At 41.8% G+C, this 23,850-nt stretch overlaps 1 pseudogene; it reads right to left on the bottom strand.

The window, feature by feature from the left end:
- Window positions 1-23,850, bottom strand: part of LOC111959946 (striated muscle preferentially expressed protein kinase-like) — a 156,581-nt pseudogene that overhangs the window by 126,753 nt on the left and 5,978 nt on the right.

Here is a 23,850-nt window from a genome sequence, read left to right as displayed (position 1 = left end):
TYCCCCCTCATTAATCTACACACAATACCCCATAATGACAAAGCAAAAACTGTTTTTTAGAACTGTTGGCTTATTTATATAATTACATACGTTTTCAGACCCTCAATACTTTGCTGAAGCACCTTTGACAGCGATTACAGCCTCGAGTCTTCTTGGGTATGACGCTACAAGCTTGGCACACCTGTATTTGGGGAGTTTTCCCATTCTTCTCTGCAGATCCTCTCAAGCTCTGTTAGGTTGGATGGGGAGCGTTGCTGCACAGCTACAGTGGGGAGAACAAGTATTTGATACACTGCCGATTTTGCAGGTTTTCCTACTTACAAAGCATGTAGAGGTCTGTAATTTTTATCATAGGTACACTTCAACTGTGAGAGACGGAATCTAAAACAAAAATCCAGAGAATCACATTGTATGATTTTTAAGTAATTAATTAGCATTTTATTGCATGACATAAGTATTTGATACATCAGAAAAGCAGAACTTAATATTTGGTACAGAAACCTTTGTTTGCAATTACAGAGATCATACGTTTCCTGTAGTTCTTGACCAGGTTTGCACACACTGCAGCAGGGATTTTGGCCCACTCCTCCATACAGACCTTCTCCAGATCCTTCAGGTTTCAGGGCTGTTGCTGGGCAATACGGACTTTCAGCTCCCTCCAAAGATTTTCTATTGGGTTCAGGTCTGGAGACTGGCTAGGCCACTCCAGGACCTTGAGATGCTTCTTACGGAGCCACTCCTTAGTTGCCCTGGCTGTGTGTTTCGGGTCGTTGTCATGCTGGAAGACCAAGCCACGACCCATCGTCAATGCTCTTACTGAGGGAAGGAGGTTGTTGGCCAAGATCTCACGATACATGGCCCCATCCATCCTCCCCTCAATACGGTGCAGTCGTCCTGTCCCCTTTGCAGAAAAGCATCCCCAAAGAATGATGTTTCCACCTCCATGCTTCACGGTTGGGGTGGTGTTCTTGAGGTTGTACTCATCCTTCTAATTCCTCCAAACACGGCGAGTGGCGTTTAGATCAAAAAGCTCTATTTTTGTCTCATCAGACCACATGACCTTCTCCCATTCCTACTCTGGATCATCCAGATGGTCATTGGCAAACTTCAGACGGGCCTGGACATGCGCTGGCTTGAGCAGGGGGACCTTGCGTGCGCTGCAGGATTTTAATCCATGATGGCGTAGTGTGTTACTAATGGTTTTCTTTGAGACTGTGGTCCCAGCTCTCTTCAGGTCATTGACCAGGTCCTGCCGTGTAGTTCTGGGCTGATCCCTCACCTTCCTCATGATCATTGATGCCCCACGAGGTGAGATCTTGCATGGAGCCCCAGACCGACAGTGATTGACCKTCATCTTGAACTTCTTCCATTTTCTAATAATTGCGCCAACAGTTGTTGCCTTCTCACCAAGCTGCTTGCCTATTCTCCTGTAGCCCATCCCAGCCTTGTGCCTGTCTCTTATACACATCTAGATGTGTATAAGAGACAGGTGGAGAACAGGAGGGCTTCTTAAAGAAAAACTAACAGGTCTGTGAGAGCCGGAATTCTTACTGGTTGGTAGGTGATCAAATACTTATGTCATGCAATAAAATGCAAATTAATTACTTAAAAATCATACAATGTGATTTTCTGGATTTTTGTTTTAGATTCCGTCTCTCACAGTTGAAGTATACCTATGATAAAAATTACAGACCTCTACATGCTTTGTAAGTAGGACAACCTGCAAACTCGGCAGTGTATCAAATACTTGTTCTCCCCACTGTATTTTCAGGTCTCTCCAGAGATGTTTGATCGGGTTCAAGTCCAGGTTCTGGCTGGGCCACTCAAGGACATTCAGAGACTTGTCCTATTGGAAGGTTAACCTTCGCCCCAGTCTGAGGTCCTGAGCGCTCTGCAGCAGGTTTTCATCAAGGAACTCTCTGTACTTTGCTCCGTTCATCTTTGACTTAGATCCTGAATAGTCTCGCAGTCCCTAGTGCTGAAAAACATCCCCACAGGGAAGGTGTCGGGTTTCCTCCATATGTGACGCTTGGCATTCGCAGCAGCAGGTAGCCTAGTGGTTAGAGTGTTGGACTAGAAACAGAAAGGATGCTAGATCAAATCCCTGAGCTGACAAGGTAAAAATCTGTTGTTCTGCCCCTGATCAAGGCAGTTAACGCACTGTTCCTAGGCTGTCATTGAAAATAAGAGTTTGTTCTTAGCTGACATGCCTAGGTAAATAAAACATTCAGGCCTAATAGTACAATATTGGTTTCATCAGGCCAGAGAATCCTGTTTCTCATGGTGTGAGAGTCTTTAGGTGCCTTTTGGCAAACTCCAAATAGGCTGTCATGTGCCTTTTACTGAGGAGTGGCTTCCGTCTGGCCACTCTACATAAAGGCCTGATTGGTGGAGTGCTGCAGAGATGGTTGTCCTTCTGGAAGGTTCTCCCATCTCCACCGAGGAACTCTAGAGCTCTGTCAGAGTTACCATCAGGTTCTTGGTCACCTCCTTTACCAAGGCCCTTCTCCCACGATGGCTCAGTTTGGCCGGGCGGCCAGCTCTAGGAAGAGTCTTGGTGGTTCCAAACTTCTTCCATTTAAGAATAATGGAGGCCACTGTGTTCTTGGGTACCTTCAATGCTCCAGAAATGTTTTTGTACCCTTCCCTAGATTTGTACCTCGACACAATCCTGTCTCGGGGCTCTATGGACAATTCCTTGGACTCGTGGCTTGGTTTTTGCTCTGACATGCAGTGTCAACTGTGGGATCTTATATAGATAGGTGTGTGCCTTTGCAAATCATGTCCAATCAATTGTAGAAATGTCTTAAGGATGATCAATGGAAAGAGGATGACCCTGAGCTCAATTTCGAGTCTCATAGCAAAGTGTCTGAATACTTATGTAAATAAGGTATTTCTGTTTTTTATTTTTTATACATTTGCAAACATTTCTACAAACCTGTTTTCACTTTGTCATTATGGGGTATTGTGTGTAGATTGATGAGGCATTTTGTTTATTAAATACATTTTAGAATAAGGTTGTAACGTAACAAAATGTGGAAAAAGTCAAGGGGTCTGAATACTTTCCAAAGGCACTGTTACCTGCATACTTTATGTTGCCTGTTCGAGTAGGCTTTTCATCTCCATTTTCAAAGAGCGCCACTTGTCCGATTACCCAAGACGCATGCTCCTCCAAACTATTCAATCCTCCTACAATTCCATATCAACCAGAGATAGTTTTTTTATCTGTCTAGCAACATAGGCAACAATACAATTGACTGGAGCCTAGTATTTTGTATAGATGTGTGAATGTGATGAATAACAACATGTAAGCCTATGTGTGCACACAGTGCCATGGAAGGAGATAAGCGAATTATGATATGATGCTTCTGACCCGATTCTATTTAGAAATATTGCTGTTGGTTTAAAAAGCAGATTGATTGTTTTTCGTTTAATTTGATTAAAAAACATACTTATTAGAAAGATTCACCATCTATGGGTTTATGTTGTGAACGTACATGGCTCGAATGCAATGCAATTCCATCTGCTATTTCTGGAGAATTGCAAATATGATCTGTAAGATGGTTCGTGGTGTTTATAAAACATTACGTTTGTGGGCAGTATAACGTTGAGTGGACATTCCCCCTTTCACTTTATGTTGGATTTGTATCCATTCGTGTGAAAAGTTTAGATGCGCATAAAACCCTCCAAGTTGCTTTTTCTGTAATATAACTATATTTAGACATAGCCTATTTAAAACAAGTTGTTTCATTTTTATTAGAATTTGATTAATATTATACACTCTTTTCAGGCCTTATCAATAGCCTTGTGAATTTAATTTTGCTTATTGACTATGTTTGGTATGTCCATGTCCAGACTGCAATTTACAGTAGACCTAGACCCTATATCAGTGTGAATGCTCTAGCCAATGTTTAACAACGTATTTCTAGAATGTTCTTATTGCATTGCTTAAATGTGGATTTCAAAAGTTCTCAACATATTTAGCAAATATGGGGCAGGATATTTAACATTCAAATTGGAAATGATGACGATACAATACATACAAGACCGTAAATACACAACTTGAAGCAACCACATAGCCATGGAGCACGCTCTGAATGACAAAGTGAGGATCCAATCCACGACACACCCACAACTTGTTTATTTATCAAAACTCAGACCTTTTGCACCACCACCTGCTACTGTGCACATAATTCAAGTTCTGAAAACAGCAAAAATATCTCTGACACACCCCGAACCTATAACGCTACCACCAGCGCTAATATTTACCATTGCGTTAGGTTTGTTAAAATAGAGCCCTACAACTACCATGTCGCTTGGAGTGAATACTACACAGGTGTTCTCAAAATATACCACACATTAAGCCTGGTTCTGAATACCTCTGCTTCCTTCTTTGGTCTCAATGGGGTCTCCACCTTCGTATTCTGTGGTCTCTGAGTCTGAAAGAGCGACAAGGAAAAGGTATTAGACTCAAGTGGATTGACAACATATGGTGTTGAATGACATTTTTAAAACCATGGGGTGAATCCTAACCTACACTCAAGTCAAATTGTCACTATGACATCAATGTACTGTATAACTAAATGAAAATCTTACAAAAGTGGAAATTAGGATTGATCCCTTTTTATAACCCAGCACTAACACACCTGATTTAACTAAACACCAAACTCTTGATTAGTTGAAATAGGTGTGTCATCGCTGAGTCCGAGCCAAATTGTGAGAGGTCCCCCGGGAATGGATTGTGAAACATTGCATTAGGAAAGGCCAACATTACATAGAGAAGAGGACAAAGCTACCAGTAATATAAACAAATCAGGTGCCAAAAGGAAGCTATATTCACAATTCAATGTTTGCAAATAGAGGATTTTCCGCACTGCACTTTCAGAGGTGCGTTTGATGTGTCCCAAAAGCATGAAGCTGACAATTGATTTTGAATTCCGGACTTTAAGTAAGCAGTGGTGAACCAAGATGGTACCAAGGACATTTACCATTACTGTGCTGCAGTGAGGAGAAATTGTGTTTCCATAGTGGCGGCAATGACAAGCAGTTGTTACTTAAGGAAGCCCTTTGTTAATTAGCTTCGGAAAGTGCCTTCGGAAAGTGTTCACACCCGTTGACATTTTTCACATTAGTTGTATTACAAAATAAAACACTAATATGTCTTGATTAGATAATTATTCAACCCCCTGAGTCGATACATGTTAGAATCACCTTTGGCTGCGATTACAGCTGTGAATCTTTCTGGGTAAGTCTCTAAGAGCTTTGCAAAACTGGATGGTACAATTCTTGCCCATTACTCCTTAAAAATTATACAAGCTCTGTCAAATTGGTTGCTGGTCATTGCTAGACAGCCATTTTCAAGCCGATTTAAGTCAAAACTGTAACTAGGCCACTCAGGAACTTTCGATGTTGTCTTGGTAAGTAACTCCAGTGTATATTTGGCCTTTCATTTTTGGTTATCGTCCTGCTGATAGGTCAATTTGTCTCCCAGTGTCTGTTGGAAAGCAGACTGAACCAAGTTTTCCTCTAGGACTTTGCCTGTACTTACCTCTATTCCGTTCCTTTTTATCCTAAAACACTCCCTAGTCCTTGCCGATGACAAGCATACCAATAACATAATGCAGCCACTACCATTCTTGAAAATGTGTTGTGTTGGATTTGCCCCAAACATAATGCTTTTTATTCAGAACAAAAAGTGCATTTCTTTGCCACATGTTTAGCAGTATTACTTTAGCACCTTATTGCAAACATGATGCATGTTTGAGTATTTTTATTCTGTGCAGGCTTCTTTCTTTTCACTCTGTCATTTAGATTATTATTGTGGAGTAACTACAATGTTGTTGATCCATCCTATTTTTTCTCCTATCACAGCCATTTAACTCACTAACTGGTTTAAAATCCCCATTGGCCTCATGGTGAAATCCCTGAGCTGTTTCCTTCCTCTCTGTCAACTGAGTTAGGAAGGACGCCTGGGACTTTGTAGTAACTGGGTGTATTGATACACCATCCAAAGTGTAATTAATAACTTGACCATGCTCAAAGAGATATTCAAAGTCTGTTCATTTACATTTTACTATAAGTGAATTCTTTGTCATTGAATCTGTCCTTTAAATTCATGCAATTTGTTATCCGACTTGTTAAGCAAAGTTTTACTACTGAAGTTATTTAGGCGTGCCATAACAAAGGGGTTGAATACTTATTGACTCGAGACATTTCAGCTTTTCATTTTAAATTAATTTGTAATTAATTTCCTAAAAACATAATTCCACTTTGACATAATTGGGTATTTTCTGTAGATCAGTGACACAAAATCTAAATATAATCAGTTTTAAATTCAAGCTGTAACACAACAAAATGTGAAAAAAGTAAAGGGGTGTGAATACTTTTTGAAGATACTAAGCACCATCCGTCACAAATGGCAGATACTCAAGACAGACCTCTATCATGATATGTTTCAGCTAATTGGTGGTTCAGTAACCATTGTTATTAGTGTCTTGCATAATTTACCATGACATTTGATGCTATCAACAGTCAACCTATTGCAATAGGAGAGGTCAAGTGGGAAAGCTGTTTCAAACTAGCAGGGAGTGACATTACACTTTAATTCTTACCTTACACAGTAAGGTGTGTGGGGAAAACATTCAAATATTTATTTTGGAGCAATTTACTATTGTAAATTGGTTGAGTCAGTTTGATCATCATGAGTGAATCATTCCACTAGGCACACCACATCATTTCAACATGGATAATTGGGTAATATTTGGTTGAGACGTTGATCAATGAGATTACAACCTATATTCACCCACTCAAAAAGACAGCCACGGGTTAGTTGAATTTCCAATTTGTTATCACTATGCTTTCAACCATGTAATAGCACAACCAAATTCCAATGAAAAAGATGTCTGATATTTGGTTTAGTTAGCACGCAAATGTCTATAACTGTGCTTTTAACAATTTAAAAGCACAGTAAACTTCCAATGGGAATACAATGCCAAATATTTTGTTTATTTATACAACAGATTAATGTGTTATCACTGTGCTTCATCTGGTAGCAGAACCAAACGACCTGGATTGCAGTTGAGATTACATAAAAAGTGCATGGTGCAAGTGATCAATGCCTCTCGAGGTTCTGCAGCAATTCTGAAGGTCTCTACTCACCTGTAAAGACCTCTACATGCTATCTTGAACGTACATACGTTATATGATTACATAAGAAGAAATATACAGTTACAGTAACCTCAATGCGGCCATGGATGTGTTACATTTTAAGGTTGAATGTTACATTCGTTTCTAAGATAGCCTTAACTTCAAGCTATTTGCATGCTGATTACAAAACCAATATTGAATTGTGCTTGGTTGACAAGGCAACCAAATATCAACATTTGAAGATGTATCTTTTGCTTGTATAGTTCTATCTGTGCCAATGACTTCAATTCCAGTTTGTCTACAAATTAATAATTGATATGTTGGATTCACATTTCCATCTCAATCATTAATCGAAGTAAAAAAATGGAACTAAATCAATCAAATCAATGGAGACGATGATTACTTTTTTCAAATCCAAAGTACACTACATGACCAAAACTACATGACCCCTTTGCTGCTATATCAGACTCCACTCTTCTGGGAAGGCTTTCCACTAGATGTTGGTACATTGCTGCGGGGACTTGCTTCCATTCAACCACAAGAGCATTAATGAGGTCGGACACTGATATTGGGCGATTAGGCTTGGCTCGCAGTCGGCGTTCCAATTCATCCCAAAGGTGTTCGATGGGGTTGAGGTCAGGACTCTGTGCAGGCCAGTCAAGTTCTTCCACATGGATCTTGACAAACCATTTCTGCATGGACCTCACTTTGTGCACGGCGGCATTGTCATGCTGAAACAGGAAAGAGCCTTCCCTAAACTGTTGCCACAAAGTTGTAAACACAGAGTCGTCTAGAATGTCATTGTATTCTCTAGCGTTAAGATTTCCCTTCACTCAAACTAAGGGGCCTAGCCCGAACCATGAAAAACAGCCCCAGACCAGTATTCCTCCTCCACCAAACCTTACAGTTGGCACTATGCATTGGGCAGGTAGCGTTCTCCTGGAATCCGCCAAACCCCGATTTGTCCGTCGGACTGCCAGATGGTGAAGCGTGATTCATCACTCCAGAGAACGCGTTTCCACTGCTCCAGAGTCCAATGGCGGCGAGCTTTACAAAACTCCAACCGCATTTGGCATTGTGCATGCTGATCTTAGGCTTGTGTACGGCGGTCCTGTTTCAGCACTCGACGGTCCTGTTCTGTGAGCTTGTCTGGCCTACCACTTTGCGGCTGAGCCCTTGCTGCTCATAGATGTTTACACTTCACAATAATAGCACTTATAGTAGACCATGGCAGCCCCTAGCAGATCAGTAATCGGATGAACTGACTTGTTTCGAAGGTGGCATGCTATGACGGTGCCATGCTGAAAGTCACTGAGGTATTCAGTAAGTCCATTCCACTGCCAATATTTTCCTATGGAGATTGCATGGCTGTGTGCTTGATTTTATACACATGTCAGCAATGGGTGTGGCTGAAATAGCCCAATCCACAAATTTGAAGGAGTGTCCACATACTTTTGTATATAGTTTATTTTCTACATAGGTCCATGACACAATACATTGACAAATTACAATGAAACAACGTTGATTCAACCAGTTTGTGCCCAGTGGGATACTTCTCCTTGTCTTTGCAAACCAAACACAAAATAGCAAGACAGACATTTTGTCAAGTTTGAGCTAAGCATCACAGAGCAGTAACTACTCACTGAACACAAACCTCAGCTAAGCTGTACTCACCAGCATCAGTGTTCACACCACATGAACATCTTCGCAGCATCACCGAGTTGTTCAGACTGCCAAACACTCTCAACATACAGCTCCACCACACAATGTCATGGGTAGAGCTCAGAATAGATAAGACTCCACTGAGTCATCAGTAACCCAGCAGCTCTCGTGAGATGTTCTCCACCTCAACATGGTTGAGGACTAGATGCTTAGAGCTCACTGCTTCAAACAGAATGATCATCTGATGTTCATCTAAATGGCTAGACTTACCTTGAGTATGAGCTTGAATTAGATAACATCAACAGAATTATACTATACTACAGTTATATGAATATGTATTCCATTTTATTTATATGTGCAATTTATCCAATTCAGTTAAATCACATGAAATAGTAGCGTTAATGGTGATTGTGATCATGGAATGTTATTTAACAAAAACAGAGAAGATTTCCGTTGACACTTTTATGATTACAATATTTTACCAAAATAATTGGAAAACTAAATGAGCAAACATATCAGATCAAAAAATAAATATATTGTAAATAGGCATGCCACTAGCTGTCAGACTTGACATCGGTAATGTGTTCTAGTAACCTGTTATTCCTAACTCCAAACAAACCATGAGAGAAGGATCCAAATTGTGGCTATGAGAGGCCAGTTTTCTGAAAGGAAATTTTTCAACTGAGCCATTTACTTTATGTTCGTATTCTTGTCTTGTATTTTTTCTTATTGTTGTTGCATTGCCAAGAAGGAACCTGCAAGTAAGCTTTTAGTTGGACTGTGTATACCGTTGTGTATCCCGTACATACAACTAATAAAACTTGCAAAACTGTTACATTTTCCAAAATGGCAGTGGGACCTGCCAAATAAGGCCCACATACTTGACTGGTCCTTTTAGTCCTCATACACAGCTACAAAACAGCCTGCTCTGAACATGAAGTTGAGGATGCACAACATCTACTACATGGCGCTGGAGAAGAAGACAGAAGTTTTACGAACCCCCAGGCGATTGTGTTTTTTTGTTTGTTTATTTGCGTTGCTTGTAACTTCTTTTTTAACTTCTTTTGTACATAATGTTGCCGCTACCGTCTCTTATGACCGAAAATAACTTCTAAACATCAGGACCGCGATTACTCTCCACGGACTAGCAGAATCCTTTTTTTCCTTTCAAGACTCTGATGAGTCCGAAGCGAAGGATATACTGCTTCCTCGGGAACAGGCCCCGATCCCCGTGATCTGAGTGAAGGGTAGGCGGGGAAAGAGGGGCCAAAGGGCGGGCTGCCTTCTGAGAATTCGTAGGCGATCGAATAAACCCCCACTTCCCTCCATTCTGCTAGCAAACGTGCAATCCTAGGAGAATAAAATCGCAGAGTTGCACGGAAGATTAAACTACCAATGGGACATTAAAACCTGTAACATCTTATGCTTCACGGAGTCATGGCTGAACAGCAGCATCTGGCAAGATAAGGGCGGCGGACTATGTATTTTTGTAAATAACAGCTGGTGCATGATATCTAAGGAAGTTTCGAGCTATTGCTCACCTGAGGTAGAGTATCTCATGATAAGCTGTAGACCACAATGCCTACCAAGAGAGTTGTCATCTGTATTCTTCGTAGCTGTTTACATACCACTACTGTCAGACAATGGAAATAAGACAGCATTGAAGGAGCTGTATTCCACCATAAGCAAACAAGAAAACTCTCACCCAGAGGCGGCGCTGCTAGTAGCCGGGGACTTTAATGCAATGAATCTTACATCCGTTTTACCAAATTTCTATCAGCATGTTAAATGTGCAACCAGAGGAAAAAGAACTCTAAACCACCTATACTCCACACACAGAGACACATACAAAGCTCTCCCTTGCCCTCCATTTGGCAAATCTGACCATAATTCTATCCTCCTGATTCCTGCTTCCAAACAAAAATTAAAGCAGGAAGCACCAGTGACTCGATCAATAAAAAGTGGTCAGATGAAGCAGATGCTAAGCTACAGGACTGTTTTGCTAGCACAGACTGGAATATGTTCCGGAATTCCTCCGATAGCATTGAGGAGTACACCACATCAGTCATTGGCTTCATCAATAAGTGCATCGATGACGTCGTCCCCACAGTGAACGTACGTACATACCCCAACCAGAGGCCATGGATTACAGAGAGCATCCGCACTGAGCTAAAGGCTAGAGCTGCTGCTTTCAAGGAGCGAGACTCTAACCCGGAAGCTTACAAGAAATCCCTCAGACAAAACATCAAACCGGCAAAGTGTCAATACAGGAGTAAGATCAAATCATACTACACCGGCTCTGATGCTCGTCGGATGTGACAGGGCTTGCGAACCATTACAGACTACTAAGGGAAGCACAGCCGAGAGCTGCCCAGTGACACGAGCCTACCAGACGASCTAAACTACTTCCATGCTCGTTTCGAGGCAAATAACACTGAAACATGCATGAGAACACCAGCTGTTCTGGAAGACTGTGTGATCACGCTCTCTGCAGCCGATGTGAGCAAGACCTTTAAACAGGTTAACATTCACAAGGCCGCAGGGCCGGACGGATAACCAGGATGTGTACTCCGTGCATACGCTGACCAACTGGCAAGTGTCTTGACTGACATTTTCAACCTCTCCCTGTCCGGGTCTGTAATCCCAACATGTTTTAAGCAGACCACCATAGTGTCTGTGCCGAAGACTCACGTCTGTAGCCATGAAGTGCTTTTAAAGGCTGGTCATGGCTCACATCAACATCATTACCCCAGAAAACYTAGACCCACTTCAATTTGCATACCACCCCAACAGATCCACAGATGATGCAATCTCTATTTCTCTCCACACTACTCTTTCCCACCTGGACAAAAGGAACACCTATGTGAGAATGCTATTCATTGACTACAGCTCAGCGTTCAATACCATAGTGCCCTCAAAGCTCATCAATAAACTAAGGACCATGAGACTAAACACCTCCCTCTGCAACTGGATCCTGGACTTCCTGACGGGCCACCCCAGGTGGTAAGGGTAGGTAACAATACATTAACCACGCTGATCCTTAACACAGGGGTCCCTCAGGGGTGCGTGCGCAGTCCCCTCCTGTAATCCTTGTTCACTCATGACTGCACGGCCAGGCACGACTCCAACACCATCATTAAATTTGCTGTCAATGTCAGTCAAGAATGCTGTTCATCGACTACAGCTCTGTATTGAACACCATAGTACCCTCCAGTCTCGTCATTAAGCTCGAGACCCTGGGTCTCGACCCCGCCCTGTGCAACTGGGTCCTGGACTTTCTGACGGGACGCCCCCCAGGTGGTGAGGGTAGGAAACAACATCTCCACCCCGCTGATCCTCAACACTGGGGCCCCACAAGGGTGCGTTCTCAGCCTCTCCTGTATTCCCTGTTCACCCATGACTGCGTGGCCATGCACGCCTCCAACTCAATCATCAAGTTTTCAGACGACACTACAGTGGTAGGCTTTATTACCAACAACGATGAGACGGCCTACAGGGAGAAGGTGAGGGCCCTCAGAGTGTGGTGTCAGGAAAATAACCTCACACTCAACGTCAACAAAACAAAGGAGATGATCGTCGACTTCAGGAAACAACAGAGGGAGCACCACCCTATCCACATCAACGGGACAGTCGTGGAGAAGGTGGAACATTTTAAGTTCCTCGGCATGCACATCACGTACAAACTGAAATGGTCCACCGAAACAGACAGCATGGTGAAGAAGGCACAACAGCGCCTCTTCAACCTTAGGAGGCTGAAGAAATTTGACTTGTCACCAAAAACACTCACCAACTTATACAGATGCACAATCGAGAGCATCATGGCGGGCTGTATCACCGCCTGATACGGAAACTGCTCCGCCCACAACTGTAAGGGTCTCCAGAGGGTAGTGAAGTCTGCACAACCCATCACCGGGGGCAAACTACCTGCCCTCCAAGACACCTACACCACCCGATGTCACAAGAAGATCCAAAAAGATCATCAAGGACAACAACCACCCGAGCCACTGCCTGTTCACCCCACTATCATCCAGAAGGCGAGGTCAGTACAGGTGCATCAAAGCTGGGACAGAGAGACTGAAAAACAGCTTCTATCTCAAGGCCATCAGACTGTTAAACAGCCATCACTGACATTAAGTGGCTGCTGCCAACATACTGACTCAAATCTGTAGCCACTTTAATAATAAAAAATGTATGTAATAAATGTATCACTAGACACTTTAAACAATGCCACTTTATATAATGTTTACATACCCTACATTACTCATCTCATATGTATATACTGTACTCTATACTTTTACTGCATCTTGCCTATGCCATTCGGCCATCGCTCATCCATATATTTATATGTACATATTCTTATTCATTACTTTACACTTGTGTGTAAAAGGTAGTTGTTGTGGAATTGTTAGATTACTTGTTATATATTACTGCATGGTCAGAACTAGAAGCACAAGCATTTCTCTACACTGCATGAACCTCTCTGGGATATGTGGGACGCTAGTGTCCCGCATGGCCAACATCCAGTGAAAATGCAGAGCGCCAAATTCAAATAAATTACTATAAAGATTTTACTTTCATGAAATCATACATGCAATACACCAAATTAAAGCTACACRTGTTGTGAATCCAGCCAACGTGTCAGATTACAAAAAGGCTTTACGACGAAAGCACACCAAACGATTATGTTAGGTCAGTACATAGCCACAGAAAAACACAGTCATTTTTCCAGCCAAAGACAGGACTCACAAAAAGCATGAATAGAGATAAAATGAATCACTAACCTTTGATGATCTTCATCAGATGACACTCATAGGACTTCATGTTACACAATACATGTATGTTTTKTTCGATAAAGTTCATATTTATATCCAAAAATCTCAGTTTACATTGGCGCGTTACGTTCAGTAATGTTTTGCTTCCAAAACATCCGGTGATTTTGCAGAGCCACATCAATTTACAGAAATACTCATTATAAATGTTGATGAAAATACAAGTGTTATGCATGGAACTTTAGATCCACTTCTCCTTAATGCAACCGCTGTGTCAGATTTCAAAAAAGCTTTACGGAAAAAGCAAACCATGCAATAATCTGAGTACGGCGCTCAGAGCCCAAACAAGACAAAAAGATATCCGCCATATTGTGCAGTCAACAGAAGTCACATAATAAACATTCACTTACCTTTGATGATCTTCATCAGAATGCACTCCCAGGAATCCCAGTTCCACAATAAATGTTTGTTTTGTTCGATAATGTCCATCATTTATGTCGAAATAACTCAGTTTTGTTCGCGCGTTCAGTACACAAAACTCACGACGCACGGGCAGGTCCAGGCAAAAGTTCAGATGAAAAGTCATATTATAGTACGTAGAAACATGTCAAACGAAGTATACAATCAATCTTTAGGATGTTTTTAACATAAATCTTCAATAATGTTCCAACCGGAGAATTCCGTTGTCTTCAAAAAAACAAGATGGAACTGAGCTTGCTCTCACGTGAACGCGCGCATGGTCAGCGCATGTTCAGCTCATGGCAGACCTTACTCAATCCCCTCTCATCCGGCCCCACTTCACAGTAGAAGCATCAAACAAGGTTCTAAAGACTGTTGACATCTAGTGGAAGCCTTAGGAAGTGCAACATGACCAATAACCCACTGTATCTTCAATAGGGGCTGGGTTGAAAATCAACCAACCTCAGATTTCCCACTTCCTGGTTGGATTTTTTCTCTGGTTTTTGCCTGCCATATGAGTTCTGTTATACTCACAGACATCATTCAAACAGTTTTAGAAACTTCAGAGTGTTTTCTATCCAAATCTACTAATAATATGCATATTCTAGCTTTTAGGACAAAGTAGCAGGCAGTTTACTCTGGCTACCTTTTTATCCAAGCTACTCAATACTGCCCTCCTGTCCCAACGAAGTTAATTAACATCTGTTAACCATGTGAATGTGACCAATAAAATTTGATTTGATGACACAACAGTGGTAGGCCTGATCACCGACAACGATGAGACAGCCTATACGGAGGAGGTCAGAGACCTGGCCATGTGGTGCTAGAACAACAACCTCTCCCTCAACGTGATCAAGACAAAGGAGATGATTGTGGACTCCTGTAAAAAGAGGACCGAGCACGCCCCCATTCTCATCGAAGGGGCTGCAGTGGAGCAGGTTGAGAGCTTCAAGTTCCTTGGTGTCCACATCACCAACAAACTAACATGGTCCAAGCACTCCAAGACAGTCGTGAAGAGGGCACGACAAAACCTATTCCCCCTCAGGAGACTGAAAAGATTTGGCATGGGTCCTCAGATCCTCAAAAGGTTCTACAGCTGCACCATCGAGAGCATCCTGACTGGTTGCATCACTGGCTAGTATGGCAACTGCTTGGCCTCCGACTGTAAGGCACTACAGAGGGTAGTGTGAATGGCCCAGTACATCACTGGGGCCAAGCTTCCAGCCATCCAGGACCTCTATACCAGGCGGTGTCGGAGGAAGGCCCTAAAAATGGTCAAAGACTCCAGCCACCCTAGTCATAGACTGTTCTCTCTGCTATCGCATGCCAAGTGGTATATGAGTGCCAAGTCTAGGACCAAACAGCTTCTAACCCAAAGCCATAAGACTCCGGAACATCTAGTGAAATTGCTACCCAGACTATTTGCATTGCCCCCCCCCTTTCTCCCCCTCTTCACACCACTGCTAATCTCTGTTGTCATCTATGCATAGTCACTTTAATTACTCTACCTACATGTACATACTATCTCAACTAACTGTTGCCCCCGCACATTGACTCTGTAACAGTATCCCCCATGTATATAGTCTCGCTATTGTTATTTTACTGCTGCTCTTTAATTACTTGTTACTTTTATCTCTTATTTTTCTCTGTATTTTTTTAATACTGCATTGTTTGTTAGGGGCACGTAAGTAAGCATTTCACTGTAAGATCTACACCTGTTGTATTCGGCGCATGTGACTATAACAATCCTTGAAGTGGATCAATCTGACAACCTCTCATCATCTCCATGGCATCGAAGCAGGGCATCTCATTGCCTACTGCCTATATTGGTATGGGGGCAATGCTCATTTGCCACTAACAGATTTGGCGGCGTTGTTCTCAAGACACATTTCGATAAATCATTGCATATCAAGCCATCATGTAGAAGCATTAATCAGTATGTCGATCAAGTCCCACACATTATAAAGCATGCTGCAATGTGACAGGAACCTGCATTAGAATATGCTAATGGAGGGGTATATAAAACACTTATTGGACTATAACTGATAAAGCTTAGAGAGAAATCATGACGTCAGATTCTTTCAGGACACGTGAAGATACAAACAAACAAACAGAGAGAAAGTTGGATCTCACCTGGAGGCATTTCTTTGTCCTGGTTTTCTTCATGGCTGCCATGGGTCTTTCTTTGACAATTCTTCTGGTTGGGTCTCAGTTATATATTTCTCATCACACTCACGATAATGCCCAGGTCATTCTTGTAGAAAACATAACATCTAACTACGCTTGACTAGGAAATCGTGCTCCAACAATCGAGAATTGAACTTAATGAACGGAGACTGTCATTCAACAATTGGATTTTCCAATGTGCTGTGCGGAAAAAAAACGGACATCAAGGCACTTGGATTTATTACATAATCAATACGGCGAGTGTTCGAGTGTAAGCGAGCTCACATCCCTTCACTCCCTGATCCTCGTGAAGGTCGACGTGGCTCAGTAAAGCAATGCCACAGCATCTGTAAACCACAGATGCTATGTCGACAGGCAAAAGAGCACAACATATGATCAGCTTTTGAGAAAGAATAAGCTGCCTCTTACAACAGTAGCCAGTGACAGGAGTGCAATCCCTACGCCGTGTCTCCCACCACAAGGAGAATGAGGAACGCGAGGCAGAGAGGCAGCAGTGGGAGTGAATCAGCGTCTCCTGAAAATAGGACTTAGAAGAAGCAAGCGTAGGTTGACATTTCTTTCCCTGTGTTTTCTTTCTTTTTTTCCTCCCCGAGTCTCTGTCTAGAGATAAAAGTCCTTGGCTGGCTTAATGAGGCAGTGTTGTGTAAGGGCTCTCCTCACTCCTCTGCATCCTTGATGAACTATTGAATAGGACATCAAACGAGCCGACGGCTGTATTTTGAATATGTAAGCTACTGTTCCTCTCCAGCCTGGTTTGCACATAGTACAGTAAATCAGCTATTTGAGCAGATAAAATCATTTAAACATTGTAACACTTATTTTCAACACAGATAATTTTCCTTGTTTCAAATCATTAGATATTCCCATTGATTTAAGTAAACACTCAAAGACACGCACACACACACACATGTTTTACGCACACTTGCACGCATGCACACACAAGGCTGAATTACATCAAATATTGTATCAAACGCCAAACACCCTTATGAAAAATATTGTCAGGCAGAGATTTTAGGAGAGATGATAACATAACAGGCTAGAACTGCATACACAGCTCACCCCATTTTCTTGCTTAAGCCCTCAATCTCCTCTCCTAGCCTAGTGGTTAGCGAGTTTTGCCAGTAACCAAAAGGTTGACGATTCGAAGACCTGAGCCGACAAGGTGTCAATGTGATCTTGAGCAAGGCTCTTAACCCTAATTTGCTCCAGGGGCACCGTTCTACTATTGATGACCCTGTAAAACAACACATTTTACTGCACCTATCTGGTGTACGTGACAATACATTATTGTTTTTTGTATCAATACATTGAGCCTGCTAAGCTCACAGAGAACCACTCACTTAAAACTGTGCAAATGCTGTGCACTGTGCACAGCACACAAATGCTCTAAAGACATTGAGGGTATGGTCCTACTACGGAGAGGAAACTATCAAGGAAGAGGTTGTTCAACCTGACACAAACAAGTGTCAGGTTGAACAAACATGCATCACAATGGAAAATATGTTATATACAAACGGACAATAAGTGGGCAAAGGGGTAACACCTAGAATGGATAGTCCATCTGTAGATGCTCAGCAAACTATGTCATTTAGCAGAAGCTTTAATCTGAGTCAGGTTTTTTGTTTGTGTGGCCACAGCTGTTATCAAACCCATTATTCTGATGTTCCAAGCGTCATAGTTCACCAACTGAGCCACAGAGGACCACTATCAAAAGACTATCAGTATCACGATGCAAGTCAACAGATATGCTGTTGGCATATAATTGATAGTCCATCTGTAGATGTCCAACAAACAGACTATCTAAATAAAGTGTTATTTTATTATTTAACCTTTATTTACAATTGAAGTCAGAAGTTTACATACACCTTAGCCAAATACATTTAAATTCAGTTTCACAATTCCTGACATTTAATCCTAGTAAAAATTCCCTGTCTTAGGTCAGTTAGAATCACCACTTTATTTTAAGAATGTGAAATGTCAGAATAAGAGTAGAGAGATTGATTTATTTCAGCTTTTATTTCTTTCATCACATTCCCAGTGGGTCAGAAGTTTACATACACTCAATTAGTATTTGGTAGCATTGCCTTTAAATTGTTTAACTTGGGTCAAGCTTGGGTCAAGCTTCCCACAATAAGTTGGGTGAGTCTCCAGTCTGTCCTGAGCCGCCAGAGTCTCCCGTCTGTCCAGCGCCGTCTGAGCCGCCCGTCTGCCCAGCGCCGTCTGCCCAGCGCCGCCAGAGCCGCCAGCCAGCCAGGAGACGCCAGAGCCGCCCGCCAGCCAGGAGCCGCCAGAGCCGCCCGCCAACCAGCAGCCGCCAGAGCCGCCCGCCAGCCAGGAGCCGGCAGAGCCGCCCGCCAGCCAAGAGCCGCCAGAGCTCACTTATTCATCAGGTCACACACACACTCCTCACATGTGCAAACACTAATAGCTTAACTGATCACTAACCAATCACTGCTTTACTGTAGTATAGGCCTATAAATAGGTCAAAGGTCAGATTACCTGTTTTGAACAATGGATGCCAACAATGGACAGAGAGCAAGAGGAGGAGTAGGAGGAAGAGGAAGAGGAAGAAGAGGACGAGGGCAAAGAAGAGAAGGAAGGAAAGCCATCTCTGATGAGATAAGGGAAACACTTGTTGATCATGTGATCAACCACGGTTTGACCATGAGAGAGGCTGGACTGAGAGTCCAGCCCAACTTGAGTCGATTTACAGTGGCGTCCATAATTCGAACCTTCAGAAATGAGAACAGGTATGCAACTATCTAATGACTATTTTAGCATTACAGTAATGTACTGTAAAATACGTATGACTGCATAGAATTGCATAAACATTTGTAACTCTAAGCCATCCATTTACTGCACTGCATTGAATGAATGAGGTTGGTTATCATGCTGTACTACATTTTTTTGTACATTGTTTACCGTTCCTATGCTGAACACATACTGTGTTTGAATTCTGTACAGAGTGGAAAGGCAAAGACATCATGGAGGACGAGGACGCTTGTTTACAGATGTACAAGAGACTGCAATTATAAATATGGTTTTGGCCAACAATGCAATTAGGATTCGAGAGATAAGAGAGCATATCTTGAATAATGACACCATATTTAACAGCATCAATGCTGTAAGCCTGTCGACCATACAACTCATCCTCCAACGGCACCGAGTGACGATGAAACAACTTTACAAGGTGCCATTTGAGAGAAACTCTGACAGAGTCAAGAATATGCGACATGACTTTGTAGAGGTATGTATGCAACACTACTTCCAGTACTTCAGACATACCATATTTACTCATCTGTATATCATTTTGTCTGTTACAGAGAGTATTGGAGCTGGATGCCCATGTAATTCGCCATGAATTTATTTATGTGGATGAGGTTGGCTTCAAAAAACCAGGCGCCGCGGAAGAAATGTAATAGGACAGAGGGCAATTACCAATGTCCCTGGACAGCGTGGGGGTAATATAACTATGTGTGTTGCCATCACTCAAAACGGGGTCCTCCATCACAATGCCACACTGGGTCGTACAACACAGGCCATATGCTCACTTTTCTGGATGCAATTTACACAATGCTTGTCCCTGATCCAGATTAGGAGCCTGCTAGATTTGTGGTTTTATGGGACAATGTTAGTTTTCACCGGGCTGTTCTGGTCCAAAACTGGTTTGCCACCCATCCACAATTTGTAGTTTTGTACCTACCCCCATATTCACCTTTTCTAAATCCCATAGAGGAATTCTTCTCAGCCTGGYGCTGRAAAGTGTATGATCGCCAACCCTATGCCCKCATGCCGCTTCYCCAGGCAATGGAGGACGCATGTGGGGACATGGAGGTTGCCTCTGTCCAAGGTTGGATACGCCATGCTAGGAGATACTTCCCTCGATGTTTGGCAAGAGAAAACGTATCTTGTGATGTGGACGAAGTATTGTGGYCAGACCCAGGCCGGAGAAGAGATGAAGCGTAGCTTAGCACTGGTGACTGCCCCCCCCCCTACCAATTCCTGGACTGCCCCCCGGGACCCCACACACACAATTGTGTTCTTTACTGTATTCTGAAGAATATACTTTTGGTTTACATATGTTTATGGTTTTGTTGTATGCTACTGTATACAACAGTAATGTTTGGCCTAATAAATATTTTCTGTTTCTACATTGCATTGGTGTTTACAGTGTACTTGTTACCCCTCTGAGCAGATTACTTTCACTGTAGAACATTGTATTGAAATGTAGATATAAGCCTATGAAAGACCAAAGAGTTTTTAGATTTAGAACAGTGTTTACATGGTATATCCAAAAATGTACTATTATGAAAGCAGTGTTTGCCATTTGATGCAAATGCTTCATTCTGACATGTGTTTATGGCATTTTGAATGCAGTGTTACATTTTGAAGGAGATGTGAGGCTTTTTGCATTTTGTGTGTGCAGTTTTGGGAATTGTGTGTAGAGTTTTGAAAAAAGGAGACAGTTTTGAAAACGTGTGTAAGCAGTTGGAAAAAACTGAAATAGAAAATGACTCAAGTAAAAGTGAAAGTAGTAAAATACTACTTAGTATAAGTCAAAAAGTATTTGGTTCTAAATATACTTAAGTATCAAAAGTAAATGTAATTCAAATTCCTTATAAGCAAACAAATCAGCACAATTGTCTTGTTTTTTAATTTATTTATGGATAGCCAGGGGCACACTCCAACACTCATACATCATTTCCAAACTAAGCATTTGTGTTTAGTGAGTCTGCCAGACCAGATACAGTAGGGATGACCAGGGATTTTCTCTTGATAAGTGTGTTAATTGGACCAGTTTCCTGTCCTGATAACCATTCAAAATGTAACAAGTACTTTTGGGTGTCAGGGAAAATGTATGGAGTAAAAAATTCATTATTTTCTTTAGGAACGTAGTGAAATAAAAGTTGTCCAAAACAGTAATATTAAAATAAAGTATAGATACCCCCAAAAAACTACTTAAGTAGCACTTTAAAGTATTTTTACTTAAGCACTTTACATCACTGCTTCTAAGTCAGAAAGTGTTCATACCCCTTGACTTAGTCCTTCTTATTCAGTGAAGGCCTAAGGATTTATAAAAATGCATATCTTTTTTAATTACATTTTGTTATAATTTCTATTTAATCTTTACAATAATTCAAATTTTCAGATTTAATCTCTTCAGTTTGTGTTGGAAAGAGAAGGGTTAGTACTGAATAGAAAAAATGATCCAATCAGGATTTTCTTTCGTAGTCTCCAACCAGGATTTTTCTTTGGACAGAAGCCCTATGCCATTCAACTGTATTAGAGCAGAATTGTGGAGTGACAGTGGAATGAACTAATCACATTTTGACTTGCAATGGGTGGAACCAAAAACTAAATAAAAGTGACATATCTGGTCCTTCTCGAAGGCCTAGACACATCACTACTGCCAGCACAAGAGGTAATGAATTCATAATTTAGCAGGCTGATAAACAGCCAATAGAGTAGGTGGTGGCAATACACTAATAGGTTGTAGTCTGCCATAAAACCTTAACGAAGAAGAGCGCGCAAGATAATCAGTGTTGCAAGCAGCTAGCTGTGTTGTAGTAGTGTAACAATGGGGTTGGTGGCTGCAGCAAATGTTATCAACTTCAAGGTGGATGCTGTTGCTAATTTGTTAGCATCACCCTTTTCAAGATTACCTTTCAAACTTCGTTAACAAATTATCATCATCTGGTCAGTGGCACTGTTTTTTGTTGCAGCTCGCTCGCTGTTCTCTTTGAAAATATTGACTGTGAAACATTGTTGCATTTAAACTTTAGATCACCGGTTATTGTGACGAACGTGATAAAATATATTTGCAATGGGAAGTAATAACTGGTTTGTTCATTTAATTTTTGGACATGAAATGGCTGTGCTTTTGTATTGGTATGATTTCATGGGTCCTACTGGAGTGAATGGCTGTCTATTCTTATGTGATGCTGTGTGTGACCAAAACTGGCTCTTCTTCAGTGCCAAGGAGTGAACAGGTATTACGGTCGCTGTCCATTCAGCACCATGAACCTGTCACCTTTGAAGTGACACTGTTGATGACGCAAATGGTGACCGTGTGGTGCCGGAGGGAATGTCTGCCGTTTTACGGGCTCCTAACCAACTGTGCCTTAACCTGTAGTCCCGCACATTGACTCGGTACCGGTACCCCTTGCATATAGCCTCGTTATTTTATTGTGTTACTTTTAATTACATTCTTTACTTTAGTTTATTGAGTAAACATTTTTTTAAACTCCATTTCTTGAACTGCATTGTTGGTTAGGGGCTTGTAAGTAAGCATTTAACGGTAAGGTCTAATCCTGTTGTATTCGGCGCATGTGACAAATAAAATCGGATTTGATTTATGATGGTGGCGTTGGCTACCATAAGTTATGTAAACAGTGCATTATTTTATGCTGTGTGTCATGTTGTGCGTGCAGCAGCCCGAAGCCCGGCAAGGCCTGTTTGATTCATTCATAATGTCATCAAAAAGTATTGCTCCTCCTTCACTAGAACGGTCCGACAACAGAAGATATAATGTCGGGCGCATGAAGTGATGCTACGTTTTATGTTATTTTCATAATTTTTTGGTTTGATACAACGTATTGGAAGATTTTTGGTCCCTCTGAAGGCCTAGGTCCTATACTGTAGTCACGGTTCGCCACTGGTAACAGCCTGAATTCCAAATGGATAAAAAAAAAATATATATTTCATTCATCTACACACAATACCCCATAATGACAAAGTGAAAAAAAATATATATATAATGTTTGCAAATACACTGCATTCAGAAAGAATTCAGCCCCCTTCACTTTTTCCACATTTTGTTACATTAAAGCCTTATTCTAAAATGTATTACATACATTGTTTTCCTCATCAATCTGCACACAATACCCCATAATGACAAATATTTTTTGTTGTTGTAAATGTACACAAAAAAAATCATAAGTATTCAAACCTTTTGCTATGAGACTCGAAATTGAGCTTAGGTGCATCCTGTTTCTATTGATTATTCTTGAGTCCACCTGTGGTAAATTCAATTGATTGGACATGATTTGGAAAGGCACACAACTGTCTATATAAGGTCACACAGTTGACAGTGCATGTCAGAGCAAAAACCAAGCCATGAGGTTGAAGGAATTGTCCGCAGAGCTCTGAGACATGATTGTGTCAAAGCACAGATATGGGGAAGGGTACAAAAACATTTCTGCAGCATTGAAGATCCCCAAGAACACAGTGGCCTCCATTATTGTTAAATGGAAGACGTCTGGAACCACCAAGACTCTAGCTAGAGCTGTCCACCCGGCCAAACTGAGCAATCGGGGGAGAAGGGCCTTGGTCAGGGAGGTGACCAAGAACCTGATGGTCACTCTGACAGAGATCCAGAGTTCCTCTGTAGAGATGGGAGAACCTTCCAAAAGGACAACCATCTCTGCAGCACTCCACCAATCAGGCCTTTATGGTAGAGTGGCCAGACAGAAGCCACTCCTCAGTAAAAGGCACATGACAAACATTTGAAGTTTGCCAAAAGGCACCTCAAGGACTCTCACACCATGAGAAACAAGATGCTCTGGTCTGATGAAACCAAGATTGAACTCTTTGACCTGAATGCCAAGCGTCATGTCTGGAGGAAACC

The sequence above is a fragment of the Salvelinus sp. IW2-2015 genome, linkage group LG36, assembly GCF_002910315.2.
Source record: "Salvelinus sp. IW2-2015 linkage group LG36, ASM291031v2, whole genome shotgun sequence".
Taxonomy (NCBI): Eukaryota; Metazoa; Chordata; class Actinopteri; order Salmoniformes; family Salmonidae; genus Salvelinus; species Salvelinus sp. IW2-2015.
This window is presented reverse-complemented; position numbering and strand designations above follow the sequence as displayed.